Here is a 10,260-nt window from a genome sequence, read left to right on the forward strand (position 1 = left end):
AGGAATAGAGGAGAAGAAGAGAAAAATAGAATATATATTCTATTTTCTCTTTTCTCCTCTATTCCTTCCTTTTTCTCCTCTTTTTTTTCTTCTTTTTTTCTTCGACACGTGGGGGGGGGGGTCGAGAACTGTTGGGGATATTACTACTGGGCGTAAACCGGCCTATCTGGGCCGGGTTAACTTCGTCAGTAGTTAAGTATGTTAAAGCCCAAGAAGACAGAGGAGGGCTCAAGGCCCATGGTCGGTTCAAGGCCTGTAGCCGTAAACCGGCGTTAGTAGTTAACCTGTATTTTAAGTTAGGAATAAGTAGAGACCAAACCGGACACATCTATGAGCCGGTATTGGGACTCCGTAAGCTGACGGGAGTCACCCGTGTATATAAGGGGACGACCCGGCGGCGGTTCAAGGACAACAGACAACAACTCGAGACATAGGCGAAGCTTGTTTGCTCCCTAGTCATCGAAACCCCATCAATTCCATAACAACTAGACGTAGGCTTTTACCTTCATCGAAGGGCCGAACTAGTATAAACTCTCTTGCGTCCTTGTGTCCGCTTTAACCCCTTCAAGCTAACCCGTCTCGATGGCTCCACGACTAAGTCCTTCCTCTAGGACATCTGCCGTGACAAAACCACGACAGTTGGCGCCCACCGTGGGGCCATCGCATGATGGTTTCCGGTTCTTGGAGGGCCGCTTTAAAGGACTCGAGGGCTACGCTGTAGGTCGGATGACTGAGAGTCGTCGCGGCAAGCTCTACATCGACGACGCGGGCTGGGGCCCCGAGGCCGGCTCAATTGAGTACGGGTACCGGGTCCCCTTTGGTAGCATTCACGTTTTCATTGGCAAGATCGGTGAACCGGGCCCTGAGCCGGACATCTGCACCGACCTCGTCAAGACGGCTCAGCGTGCGCGATCCGCCCGGGTTAAACTGGCCATGAAGCGTGCCTTCGTGGGAGTTATCCATGGAGGAAGTTATGAGGACGGATCGGAATTTCGCGGCGCGACCGTCGTTTGTTCCGGTGATGAATCTTCGAACGGAGAAATCGAATCTCTTTATCAGCTACAAGATGGCCGGATTGGGAGTTGTTCCGATGGCGATAGTATTCCGGACCCCTCTGATCTGCCCAACCGGGTTGGAATATTCATGGCCGGAACACAAGCAGCGCTTCATTCTTTGACAGCTGCGGCAACGATCTCCGGTTCAGCAGTGGCGATGGCTGCCAGGGCAGGAGGCCCTGTGCGCCCGCCGGCTCAGGTTCTATCAGAACTATTTGATGTGTTGGCTGTGCTTATGGCGGAAGTTAATCTGCCGGATCAGGACGTTCACAACGCGGAGATTGCAAAGGTAAAGGAGCAGATCACCCAGGCCAAGGCGGATCTGGCGGCTGAGGACACCAGGATGGCCGCAGAGCGGGCCGCTTTAGACGCACAGGCCTACAAGCTTATGTTGGACCAGAGCGCGTCGCATGAAGTCACGAGGAGGAAGCACCGATCCCGCTTACCTCCAGTTTTCGAGGCCAGAGACCTTTTCAACACTCCAGGACCAAGGGCCGGCTGTTGGTGTCAAAACCGGCAGATCTCGGGTAGTGGGTCCCGAACTGTGCGTCTAGTCCGGATGGTAACAGGAGGCAGGGAACACGATGTTTTACCCAGGTTCGGGCCCTCTTGATGGAGGTAAAACCCTACATCCTGCTTGATTAATATTGATGATATGGGTAGTGCAAGAGTAGATCTACCACGAGATCAAGGAGGCTAAACCCTAGAAGCTAGCCTATGGTATGATTGTTGTATATGGAGTTGATTGCCTACGGACTACAACCCTCCGGTTTATATAGACACCGGATAGGGTTAGGGTTACATAGAGTCGGTTACAATGGTAGGAGATCTTGAATATCCACATCGCCAAGCTTGCCTTCCACGCCAAGGAAGGTCCCATCCGGACACGGGACGAAGTCTTCAATCTTGTATCTTCATAGTCCAGGAGTCTGGCTGAAGGTATAGTCCGGCTACCCGAACACCCTCTAATCCAGGACTCCCTCAGTAGCCCCTGAACCAGGCTTCAATGACGACGAGTCCGGCGCGCAAATTGTCTTCGGCATTGCAAGGCGGGTTCCTCCTCCAAGTCCTTCATAGAAGATTGTAAACACCAAGAGTAGTGTCCGGCTCTGCAAAATAAGCTTCCACATATTGCCATAGAGAGAATAATATTAACATAAATCAAATCTGCTGACGTATTCTGCAGTGCGTCATCACACTACAACCAAGTCCTTCACTCGAATCGTTTTCACTTTCCCACCTCAGCGTGTTTTGCGAGGCGGTTTCCTTGGCACGTCTTGTCAAAGCAGAGATTGTGTACCCCCTTTTACGGGATTCTCATCAATACGGACGTGGGTAACCCAACCGCGCCACTTATCACGGCGCTTGGGAGGCAAGCGAGTTTTACTAGGCAGGTGGGAACGCACAACCGCATCCGCCCATATAAGGGGACAAGGATCCACCTTTTTACCTACGCCTTCTTCCTCCTTTGCCTATCCATCTCCTGCGCACCCGAGCTCCAGCGCCCAAGCCCGCACTTCCCACCTCAACCTTCTCTAGCAATGTCCGGAGCGGGAGGCAAGTGGATGGTCTCCTCCGTCACGGAGGGTAAAGTCAAGAAGCTAAGGAAGGCCGGATACCTGTCCAAGGACATCGCGCACCGGCTTCCCGAAGAGGGGCAGCTTCTCCCCACCCCAAGGCCCCATGAGAGGGTAGTATTTCTCCCCCACTTCCTCCGCGGACTGGGTTTTCCACTCCACCCATTTGTCTGGGGGCTCATGTTCTACTATGGCCTGGATTTCCACCATCTGGCTCCGAACTTCATCCTCAACATCTCGGCGTTTATCGTCGTGTGCGAGGCTTTTCTCCGCGTCCGCCCCCATTTCGGCCTCTGGCTCAAGACCTTCAACGTCAAGCCCAAGGTGGTGCGTGGCAGCCAGGCGGAGTGCGGAGGCGCCATGGCGGGCAAGATGGCCAACGTCCTATGGTTCGAGGGCTCTTTCGTGGAGACCCTAAAGGGATGGCAATCCAGGTGGTTTTATATCATCGAGCCGCGCGATCCGAAATGGACCGCAGCCCCCGAGTTCCGATCCGGACCCCCCACGCGGCTTATGTCCTGGAAAGAGACGGGCCTGTCGTTGGGTGACGAAAAAGAGGTGACTGGATTGCAAACATGCATCCAGTCCCTGGTGAACAAGCCAGTCCGGCTTGTTAATGTAATCCAGGTTATGCTCGTCCGCCGGATCCTCCCGTGCCAACAACGGGATTTTAATCTGTGGGAGTTCGACCCGGCGCAGCATCAAACCCTCAGCAGGCTCTTCGACATGATGTACGAAGACGCCTGGAAGATGCTATTCAAGGGCGCCGAGGCTCCCGCATCCGCTTCCAAGGACCGCGGATACAGCTCATAGCGTCACGCTAGCGAGGTATGCCATCTACACCTTTTACAGGATGTTAAGCTTTTTTTGTAGAACTCCCTTACCTTTGACAGGCTTGGCGGGCGATATCCGGACCGATTAACTGTCCGGCTCCGCTGCCCCAAGACCCAGCCCCGGCTCTACTAGTGAAGCTGCTAGTTCCGGCGCCTTATGTGGTGCCGGAGAAGAAGGCCAAGAAGAAGATGACCACGGGGACTCAAAAGAGTGCCTGCAACGTGGTGGTGTCGGACTCGTCATCTGACGAGTCCGAGACGCCCTCCTCCCGCGAAAACGAGGAGGAAGAAGAAAACTCTCCCCCACCAGCGGAGGGAGGAGAAAAGAGGAAGGCCGCCCCAACGGGGGAGGCCGAGGGGTGTAGGAAAAGGAAGACCCCTCCGCCGGACTACGCCCCCAACGCCGAAGAGGGCAAAGAGGAGTGGCCAAACAGGGCCAAGCATCCGGCGAAATCGTAAGTTCTGATAGCAGAGTAACTCATGATGTTCCTTTGTTGCACAGCTTTCCCTAATGTCGAATGTAGTTATGCAGTCTGCCCCGGGCCGAATTCGGGCGGCTCCCTGGACTCATGGGACGTGAACTCAGTTCCGCCCGCTGTCTCTCCCCGCACTGCAGACGATGCCGAAGTGGCGTCGCGACAAGCTCCAGGGCAAGAGGAGGTGGTCCCGGAGGAGCCGCAAGGCAACCTCCCGGACTCCACGAGTGAAGGGGATAAGGCTCCCGAGGGATCTAAGTCCGGCTTTGTGCCGGACACCGCGTCGGAATCAGTTCCGGACCGCGGTAGGCGAACTCCTTCCAAGAGGAGCAAGCCTTCTGAGCCGGCAGCCTCCGTCCAACCGGAGGTGCCGGACAATCTGCTGGAGGTGCTTGACGACGCCTCCATCCACGAGGGGCACCGTACTATTATGAGTACGGTGATCCAGAAGGTTCTGTCCGCCAAGAGCGGACTGACTGAAGCTTGCGCTAGCCTTCTAACAGGCTTCGAGGTAAGTAAAAATATGTAAAAATATTACCGCATAGACAGTAGCCCCTGATGCTCTGTTTGGCGTTCGGAAAGAAAAGCCGAATGGAGGATCTATTAAATTTCGCAGGAGTCTAAAATAAAAGAGTCAATATGCGTATGCAGGCTTCGCTGCTATCCACCGCTGCACTGACTGCGGAGGTGGGTGTCCTGAAGCAGGACCTCGAGCGGACCGAGCAAGAGCTCGGCCTTGCCAAGCAGCGGCTTGAGGAGGAAGAAGGTAAGAAATACCTTACAGGAAAAGTGCCTATAAAAAGGCTTGATCGCAATAAGAGTAACATGATTGTACTGCTTATTGTAGGGGCCACGGTTGAGGTGGCGACCCTTAAGCAGGCGTTGTCTGAGGCCGAAAAGAAAACGGTCGCGGAGCGCACCGAGCGAGACAGACTTGGGGCTCAGGTCGGCGAGGTGCAGCAAGAGCTTCAGGCTCTCATGAAAAAACATGAGAGTTTGGAGCTGGAGTCGAAGGCGCAAGCATCCGAGCTTGCAACGGCCCTAGAGGCTGCCAAGTCTGCCAAGGTCGAAGCCCAAAAGGCCTCTAAGAGTTGCAGGAGATGAGGAAGATAGCAGCGGGTAAGGCATTCTTTATGCAAAGCAGAAATATAAAAGTGAACTACCTGTTACTTACCCGAATCCGGAGCTCTCCAGGGGCATTCGCAGATCTTCCCCGCAGCGTATCCGACGCCGCCGCATTCTACCGAGCTAAAGAGGGTAGCTCGACGGAGAAGGTGTTCTGGTCTCAGTATTCTGAGGTTGGACACCCTGTGCCCTTGAGCGACCAGCTGAAACAGCTGGTCGAGCTCCACAAGGCGGTCGAGCAGGCCATGAAGGGCTTCATAGTTCGGCTGTGGCCCGGAGAGGCCCTGCCTGGGAGCTATTTCAGGCTGGTGCGGCGGCTGGTGGAGGCCTGTCCGAGGCTTGAGGTCATCAAGCGCTCCGTCTGCATCGAAGGTGCCCGTCGGGCCCTTGCCCGTGCGAAGGTGCACTGGGGTAAGCTAGACGGTGAGAAGCTTGTGAAGGATGGGCCGCCGCCGGGGAAGGAGCATCGCAAGCCCGAGAACTACTAAAAGGATGTTCTTGCAGGTGCCCGCCTTGTGGCGGATGAATGTACCAAGGATGTGATATTTGAATGAACTCGCTCGTGTTTATCTTGTGCGCTGAAAACTTGTTCATATGCGCTAGGCAATGCTTATTGAATTTAAAATATTACTTTCTATGCGGTCGTTTATCAAAAATTGAGAGATGGCCAGTCATCGGCTTCTGCCCCCATGCCACTAGTGCTGGGGTGTTCGGGATAAACCTGAGCGCTCTTTTTCCCATAGTTGGGTCCTTCGAGGGAGGTGCTTAGCACAGCGAACCAGGCAATCGGACTATAATGCTTGAACACTCTCACTTAGCCATAGAACTCTATAATTTTAAATTTCAGCGAAGCCCCTAGTTCGGAAGACCGAGTTCGGGGCGCTATCCACGCCTTGGCCGGATAAAGCCAGCTCCTCGCTCGAAGCGGCATAAGCCTTTAGGGACTCGAAAAAACCTCTCGAACAGCGACCGGTCTCTCGCCACATCATGACAGTCAGTTTTAGCTTTCTCCAATGAGGTGCTTAACCCAGCTGAACCGGGGCACAATCGTAGTGGTTCTCCTAGTGCTACCTTAGCCGATAGAGCGGAACGTAAGGCACCAAAACATAGGAGCCGGGCAAACCCAACTATTGACCCAAATCATGATTCGGAGCCGATGCATATAGTGCTATAAGTTCGGGGTGCCGCACTTGTGAAAGTGTACGGACTTCTCACACCATTATGAGGGGTACTGAAGCCCCTGGCGTGTTTGCCGTACCATGGTGTACGGGTGCAATCATGTCATTTAGTAAATGTGAAAAGAAGATAATGCAAAAAATAGACAAGAAGCTAAGCATTGTTTATAGAGAGGCTATTTATCAAAGCCGAACGATACAAATAGTGCGGTAAGCAAAAGATATTGGACTATTCAGTATGTCCTGACCAGGGGCAGGCCGCAGAATTGTATTTAAAACAGGTATACCGCTCGTAACAGAGACCACCTGGGAGTTCCATAATGCAGCATGGCTTGTCTGCCTCCCTGGATCTTGCATCGTTTGTGCAGCAGTCGAATTGCCGAACAGGTCGTCCGAAGTATGGAGTCCTGAAAGTAAGAAAAAATTAAAAAAAAGAATACGGCAGCCCCTAGTACGTTTTCAACCGTATTTTGGGCGTGCCATTATTGTGCCCCTTCCCTTGTGCCCATGGTATTTCAAGGGCGTAGTTATATACGCGAGGTACTGGTTTCGCTATGTCGCGAAAGCTGGGGTTGGGGCCGCATTGCTACCGTTGCTCAGAGTGTGCCAGGCGGTCCTGCTGTGGGTTACTCCAGGCGCGCTTGGCAGTGTCTGGCTTTTTAATGGCCGGACTGGAGAATTGCCTGAGAAGCTACTTTGTACCTCCACTGCGAGAGCCGCCGTATGCTCCTCCGTACGGAGGGAGCGTTCGGTGTTTCCGTTGACCGTAATTACTCCTCGAGGGCCTGACATCTTGAGCTTGAGATATGCGTAGTGCGGCACCGCATTGAACTTTGTGAATGCGGTTCTTCCGAGAAGGGCGTGATAGCCACTGCGAAACGGGACTATATCGAAGATTAACTCTTTGCTTCGGAAATTGTCCGGGGATCCGAAGACCACGTCAAGTGTTACTGAGCCTGTACAGTTGGCTTCTACACCTGGTATAACGCCTTTAAAGGTCGTTCTTGTGGGCTTAATCCTTGAGGGATCTATGCCCATTTTCCACACTGTATCCTGATAAAGCAGGTTCAGGCTACTACCGCCGTCCATGAGGACTCTTGTGTGATGAAATCCGTCGATGATTGGGTCGAGAACCAATGTGGCGAAGCCGCCATGACGGATGCTAGTGGGATGGTCCCTTCGATCAAAAGTGATCGGGCAGGATGACCATGGGTTGAACTTTAGGGCGACTGGCTCCATCGCGTATACGTCCCGTAGCGCACGCTTCCGCTCCCGCTTGGGAATGTGGGTTGCGTATATCATGTTCACCGTCCGCACTTGTGGGGGAAAGCCCTTCTGTCCATTGTTGTTCGGCGACTTGGGCTCCTCGTCGTCGCTGTGCAGCCCCTTGTCTCTGTTTTTGGCCCTTAACGTGCCTGCCTGCTTGAACACCCAATAATCCCTGTTAGTGTGATTGGCTGGCCTTTTGGGGGTGCCATGTATCTGGCACAAGCGATCGAGTATTCGGTTCAAACTGGACGGGCCCTGAGTATTCTTTTTGAATGGCTTTTTCCGCTGACCGGATTTATAGCCTTTGAGTCCGGCATTGACTGCCGTGTCTTCATTGTTGTCGCTGCTAACGCGGCGTTTTTGCTTATTCCGACGTGTCCTGCCACTTTTGTCCTTGGTATCCGAATTACCAGGGTTCTTTGATAAGTTGTTACTGCGAGCTAGCCAGCTGTCTTCTCCCGCGCAAAAGCGGGTCATGAGTGTCGTGAGGACTGCCATGGATTTCGGCTTTTCCTGTCCCAGGTGCCGGGCAAGCCACTCGTCGCGGATGTTATGCTTGAAGGCTGCTAGGGCCTCTGCGTCCGGACAGTCGACTATCTGGTTTTTCTTTGTTAGGAACCATGTCCAGAATTGTCTGGCCGATTCCTCTGGCTGCTGAATTATGTGGCTTAAGTCGTCGGCATCCGGTGGTCGCACATAAGTGCCCTGGAAGTTGTCGAGGAATGCGGCTTCCAGGTCCTCCCAAGAACCGATTGAGTCTGCTGGCAAGCTGTTAAGCCAATGCCGGGCCGGTCCTTTAAGTTTGAGTGGGAGGTATTTGATGGCGTGTAGATCATCGTCGCGTGCCATGTGGATGTGAAGGAGATAATCCTCGATCCATACCGCCGGATCTGTTGTGCCATCTATGATTCGATGTTTACGGGTTTGAAACCCTCTGGGATTTTATGATCCATTACTTCATTCGTGAAGCATAGCGGGTGTGTGGTGCCTCTGTACTGGGCTATATCACGACGCAGCTCAGAAGAGCTATGTCTGTTGTGTTCGGCCCGGCCGGATTTGTTGTATCCGGAGTGAATATCCTTGTCACATGCTGTAGGGCGCCTGCGCAATCTGTAGATCGATCTTGTTTGTCTTGCCTTATCCTCCAGTATGTCTCGCAGGTCGGGCGCATTTTCCCGTGCCTTAGTTGAGCGGCGTCGGGGCATGGCTTGGGTGGAGGGCCGAGAGGCCTCTCTGTCGCGGCCGCGAGGTGGCCGGTCTGCCATGGCATGCACTGGTGATGTAGGTGCTTCCTCCTCTGATCGGGGTAGCGGCCTGCGCTTCGGGTAACTCTTGGAGGGGCATTCGAGTTCATACTCTTCGGCCGCAAGGACTTCAGTCCATCTGTCAGCTAGCAAATCTTGGGCAGCTCTAAGCTGTTGCTGCTTTTTCTTGAGGCTGCTTGCCGTGGCTAAAAGCTTGCGTTTAAAATGCTCTTGTTCGGTGGGGTCTGATGGTATGACGAATTCGTCGTCATCGAGGCTTGCCTCGTCTTCGGAGGGAGGCGTATAGTTATCATCCTCGACCTCTCGGTCTGTCGCTCTCTCATGAGGGCTGGCTTCTCCATCTTCCTGTGCCGAATCTTGCTGAGGTGGGTGTTCTTCGGCGCTATCCGGGGTAGTATTATCTCCCGTGCCGAAATCACCGTTTTTGCTTTGGCGGGATTTAGAGCGGCGCTGCTGACGCCGGTGCTTTGGCTGTTTCTTGGGGGCGTCATCCCCCACTGTTCCATCGCCATCTCCATCTTTTGGAGTATCCACCATATATATGTCATATGATGAGGTGGCCTTCCGGCGCCCTACAGGTGCTGGTTCCTGTTCGTCTCCTACATCGTCGTCCATGGCGTCGATGTCTTCGGAGCTGAAGTCAAGCATGTCGGTTAGATCATCGACAGTGGCTACAAAGTGGGTGGTGGGTGGGCTTTGAATTTCCTCATCGTCCGTATCCCACCCTCGCTGACCGTAGTCCGGCCAGGGCTCTCCTGATAAAGAGAGAGACTTAAGAGAATTCAGGATGTCGCCAAAAGGCGAATGCTGAAAGATGTCTGCGGCGGTGAACTCCATTATCGGTGTCCAATCAGATTCGATTGGCAGGGGCGCGGGGGTTCGGAATCCGGGGAGGAGTCCGACCGTCGGAGTCACGGGTCGCGCAGAGTGCGGGGCTAGCATTCGGCTCGATCACTTTCGGGATTGCAGCCCCCGAGGTGACGTCCAACCATTCATCCTCGATTGGCGCAATAGGCTCCGAGTTAGGGGTCGGAACCGATGCGTGTGCGGCCTCCAGGACACTGTCCGGGGGGAGAGCTAGATCATGCCCCTCGAGATGGTGCGGCGCGCTTGGCCGTGGCTCGAGCCCGTCGAAGATCAAGTCTCCGCGGATGTCAGCCGTGCAGTTTGAGCTTCCAAACCTGACTTAATGGCCAGGGGTGTAGCTTTCGATCTGCTCCAGGTGGCCGAGCGAATTGGCCCGCAGAGCGAAGCCGCCAAAGATGAAGATCTGTCCAGGGAGCAAAGTCTCACCCTGGACCGCATCGTTGTTGATGATCAAAGGAGCCATCGGGCCTAAGGCGACGAAACAGAGGAACTCTCAATGAAAGCACCAATGTCGGTGTCAAAACCGGCGGATCTCGGGTAGTGGGTCCCGAACTATGCGTCTAGGCCGGATGGTAACAGGAGGCAGGGAACACGATGTTTTACCCAGTTTTGGGCCCT

This window comes from Triticum dicoccoides, chromosome 5A (genome assembly GCF_002162155.2).
Source record: "Triticum dicoccoides isolate Atlit2015 ecotype Zavitan chromosome 5A, WEW_v2.0, whole genome shotgun sequence".
NCBI classification, from domain to species: Eukaryota; Viridiplantae; Streptophyta; class Magnoliopsida; order Poales; family Poaceae; genus Triticum; species Triticum dicoccoides.